Raw genomic sequence first — 5,391 nt, forward strand, 5'->3', positions numbered from 1 at the left:
TTGTTAAGAAGTCAGTTCTACCCAAAATGATTTATAGATTCAGTGCAATGTTAATAAAAATTCCAAAAGCTTCTTTTTTTTGCAGAAATAGAAAAGCCAATTATCAAATTTATTTGGAAGGATAAGGGGACTCAAATAGAAAAACAAATAAAAAAGAATGACTGACTTTAAAACTTACTACAAAACTACAGTGGTCCAAACAGCATAGTACTGGCACAATGGAATCGAACCAAGAGTTGAGAAGTAGGCCTTCACATCTATGGCCAATTGATTTTTTTTAGGAGGTACCAGGGACTAAAGCCAGGATCTCGTACATGGAAAGCAGGCACTCAACCACTGAGCTACATCCACTCCCCGTTACTGATTTTTGACAATGCTGCCAAGTCCACTCAACTTGGAACAAATAGGTCTCTTCAACAAATGGTTCTGGGAAAACTGGAAATCCATATGCAAAAGAAAGAAGGTGGATCACAATCTCACACTATATATACAAAAATTAAATAAAAATGGACTATAGATCTAAATATAAGAAGTAGGACTATACTACACTTGATCTTAGCCAAAAGGCCAAGAAGTGATAAGAAGTAAGACTATAAAACTCCTAGGAGAAAAGGTAGTGAAGGACCTTTAGGATCTTGTGTTAGGCAATGGTTTCTTAGACTTTACATCCAATGTACAAGGAAAGAAAGAAAAAACAGATAAACGGGACCTCCTCAAAATTAAATCTTTTGTGCATCGAAGGACTTTATCACAAAAGTAAAATGACAATCTCCTCAATGGAAGAAAATATTTGGAAACCATATATCCAATAAAGTTTTAATATCCAGAATATATAAAGAAATCCTACAACCCAACAATGAAATGACAAACAACCCAATTTAAAATGGGCAAAAGACTTGAATAAACATTTTTCCACAGAGGATATACAAATGGCTAAAAAGCACATGAAAAAGGCTCGAAATCATAGAGAAATCAAAGAGATACCATTTCACACCCAGTATAATGGTTACTATTAAAAAAAAAAAAAAAAAGAATCACAAGTGTTGGAGAAATAGGAACACTCATTCATTGCCAGTATACATCATGATGCCACAACAGCCACTGTGGAAGACAGTTTGGCAATTCTTCAGAAGGCTAAGTATAGAATTACCATATGACTCAGCAACCTCACTACTAGGTATATATATCCAAAAGAATTTAAAGCAGGAATTCAAACAGATAAATGCACCCCAATGTTCAGCGGCATTATTCACAATTGCCTAAAGATGGAAGCAACCCAAGTATCTACAACTAATTAATGGATAACATAACTGTGACATACATGTGCACTGGAGTATTAAATATTCAGCAGTAAAAAGCAATGACGTTCCCATTCATGTGACAACATGGATGAACCCTGAAGACATCATGTTGGGTGAAATAAGCCAGACAAAAAAGGACAAATATTATATGATCTCACTTACATTAAATAATTACAATAAATAAATTTATAGAGTCAGAAAGTAGAGTATAGGTAACCAGGGATTGGATTGGGGGTAAGGAAAAGGGGATTAATGCTTAAATTATATAGAATTTCTATTGGAATTGATTGCAAGCTTTTGGAAATGGATGGTGGTGATGGTAGCACAACATTGTGATGTAATTAACAACACTGAATTATATATATGAATTTGGTGAAAAAGGGAAGTTTTAGGTCTTATATGCATTACATATATACATTACTAGAATAAAAATTAAAAGAAAAAATTCAATACATGCCAAAAAAACAAAAAAAGTGGGGAAGGGAAACAAATCTACTTTTAAAAGTACCATAGACTCTAATGCTAAATATAAAGAAGTATGGGTTGTTGTTTTTCTAGCTGTACCATGGTGTTTTTAAATGAGAAAAAGGTGATTACTTAATATATTACTCTTCCTGAAAATGGAATAAAATCTTAATTCCATTTCTTCAAATACAAAGATTTAACTGGTAACTTTTATGTAGGTACACCTTTTATGGTAGATTTTCTAGTATCTCTCACTTATAATACTGTCTTTAAAGGAAAATGTGTCTTTCTTCTGTTTCTGAGCAGAACTTCCACATTCTTAGAACTCACTTAGCAGGATCATCCTGTCCCTAAGCCTCCATGTAGTGAGGTAGCTGCATTATCTTTTCCACATGCCTTGGGCACAGTAGTAAAGTTACTCCCATAATCATAGCCAAATTATTTTATCAGTAAAACAATTTGTGCTTAAAGTAAATTGACCTAATACTATTTCCTCTTCTAAAAAATACTCCTAGGCCTGTTCCCAGAATTAGTATCTTTACAAAGCACTTTTCAAAAGTATATACTATGAGAGTTAATTTCATGGGTAAACTTGGCAATGTTATACTGTCCAAATGTTTGGTCAAGCAAGCACTGACCTGTTACTGAGAATATTTCATGCATTTAAATAATCAGGAAATTGAGTGCATCTATGGCTGACCGCATCTACAACCAACAAAGGAGACTGTCTTCAGCAAGGAAAGAAGTCTCATCAAATCAGTTGGAGGCCTTAAAGGGAGAAGTAAAAGATTTCAGCAGTCAGAAAGAATTTCTATCTCTACTTCAGCCAGCCTACCTCTCCTGGGGAATTCACTGTCACCTTTACTAGAGTTCCCAACTTGTAGTTGGCCCTATGGAATTCAGACTTCTTAACTCCCACTATCATAAGAGCTAATTCCTATAATAAATCTCTTATTATTTACAGACACATATATCCTGTCTGTTCTGTTTCTCTGGAGAACCCTGACTAATCTATTCACTTAAAACAATGAAATGGCTGAGACAAAACACCAAAATATTGTTATATTACAAATGATTTTTTTTTCTTTTCTTCTTTGTGATTTTCAGGAGTTTATAAATTTTCGCAACGGGAATGCATCATTGAAATAAGGAAAATACATATTTAGATCATTTTAATCTCTCACAATGAGATTTCCAATACAATTAGACTCTCTCCTAGAATGTAAATTGTACATACTTATACTTCTTTTGCAGTATTTAGCAGTTTTTTCCATGCACTCTATATCCTTAGATAACAAGCTCCTTGAGGACAGATTTTCAGCCTTATACATATTTGCACATCCCATATGGCTCATGGTGCTTCATAGATCATAAGTAAACAGTAACTGTTTGAGGAATTAGTAATATTTCTGAGAACACAAAAGCCTAACTAAAAATACAACATAATTTCCAGTCATTAATTAAGCTAATTATCAGAAGATGTCCTAAAAATCAATCCTAAATTCTATCAGTAGTGTATCTATATTTAATGTACTAAAAATTAAAACTGAGAACATTTTAAAACTCAGGAACACACAAGCACACATTCTATTATCTGTCAGAGTGATGATGTCATCATATACCACACAGCCTCTGGAAAACTCTGTGTACACTTATGAGAGTTCTCCTGAAATTTTAATTATTTTAAAATTTTAATTATTGTTAAAATAATTTTCTTTTGAAATTTTAATCACTTAACTGTTTTAATATGTGAAATGCATTTGTAACATTCTTTTATATTTTCCTAATTGATTATTGCATTTTCTCTTTACTGCATTTTCCGCTTTAACAGAACAAGATGTTGTTCTGATGGAAGCAAATTTTAAACAACAAAACTTCTGAAAACCATTTCCATTCAACATTTAGTAAGGAAAATAAGCCAACATATTTTTTTGTTGTTGAAATAAGCTGTTTACCATTCCAAAAGAAAAATCTGTTATACTTTATACCAATTCTTAAAAAGTGTTAAAAGATATTCTAGGCTGTTTTCACTTTCGTACCCTATTAGAAGATGCTCCCAGCCTCAATTCATTATTAATATGGGTTTTTGCCTCGTTTTCCTGTTGATTCAGAATATTCATTTTTATAATATTCAAAAGGAACATTAAGAAGCTTAACTTTGTATTTATTCTGAATATTTGTTTTTAATATTTTATTAGGAAATCTTGCATTTATAAATATAAAAAAAAAATGCACACTGATTACTTACATAAGAACTGCAAGGGAAGAGGACTTGGCCCAGCAGTTAGGGCGTCCGTCTACCACATGGGAGGTCTGCGGTTCAAACCCTGGGCCTCCATGACCCGTGTGGAGCTGGCCCACGCACAGTGCTGATGCGCACAAAGAGTGCCCTGCCACGCAGGGGTGTCCCCCACGTAGGGGAGCCCCACGCGCAAGGAGTGCACCCTGTAAGGAGAGCCACCCAACATGAAAGAAAGTGCAGCCTGCCCAGGAATGGCACCACACGCACAGAGAGCTGACACAACAAAATGACGCAACAAAAAGAAACAGATTCCCGTGCTACTGACAACAACAGAAGTGGACAAAGAAGAAAACACAGCAAAAAGACGCAGAGAACAGACAATGGGGGGGGGGCGGGGAAGGGGAGATAAATAAATAAATAAATCTTTTTTAAAAAAAAAGAATTGCGATACACTGACAATTTTTAAAACTTTACAATTTAGAAATAGAAGTAACTATGTATTTGGGAATAAGTATAAATTGGAGATACACTTAAGGTGTCTGGAAAAGAATATGCAGTATATTCTTGGTGCATATGTTATCTGAGTCAAACCGGTAAATATTCCTAAAAATTCTTCTCAGTTCTCACTAGTATGGAAAACCTATTTAGGATTGACTTTCATGATATCCTCTGACAATTACGTAGTAGTTTGGTATTATTTATGAATTCCAAAAATAGATATTGGCTTATGTTTTTAAATTGGTCTGTTCCCCTGGTACATTAAATTGTATTGGATTCAGAGTTTTCACTCTTACTTGATTAAATTATGATTAAGGCTTTAATTGGGCTATGTGAGTACAGCAAGCTAAAATTGAAGGTCTAACTGCACACCTGGAAGAACTAGAAAAAGAACAGCCACCTAATCCCAAACCAAGCTGAAGAAAAGAAATAGTAAAAATCAGAGCAAAAAAAAATGAAAGCAAGAACAGAAAAACAATAGAAAGAATCAACAAAACTAAAAGTTGGTTCTTTGAGAAGATCAACAAAATCAACAAACCCTTAATAGACTGACAAAGGAAAAAGAGAGAAGACACAAATAAAATCAGAAATGAGAGGGGGGACATTACCACTGACCCCACAGAAAGGAGAGAGATCCAATGTAGATGAGATGGACAAATTCCTAGAAACACACGAACCACCTACGCTGACCGCAGAAGAAACAGAAGACCTCAACAAACCAATCACAAGTGAAGTGATTGAAACAGTCATCAAAAACCTCCCAAAGATGAAAACCCCAGGACCAGATGGCTTCACAGGTGAATTCCACCAAACATTCAAAGACAATCTAATATCAATTTCACTCAAGCTCTTCCAAAAAATTGAACAGGGAAAAACGTTACCAAA

The 5,391-nt window shown here is 34.3% G+C and overlaps 1 pseudogene; it reads right to left on the reverse strand.

The window, feature by feature from the left end:
- Positions 1 to 404: 404 nt before the first annotated feature.
- On the reverse strand, positions 405 to 579 carry LOC111761817 (U2 spliceosomal RNA; annotated as a pseudogene).
- Positions 580 to 5,391: the final 4,812 nt, after the last annotated feature.

This window comes from Dasypus novemcinctus, chromosome 26 (assembly GCF_030445035.2).
Source record: "Dasypus novemcinctus isolate mDasNov1 chromosome 26, mDasNov1.1.hap2, whole genome shotgun sequence".
NCBI lineage: Eukaryota > Metazoa > Chordata > Mammalia > Cingulata > Dasypodidae > Dasypus > Dasypus novemcinctus.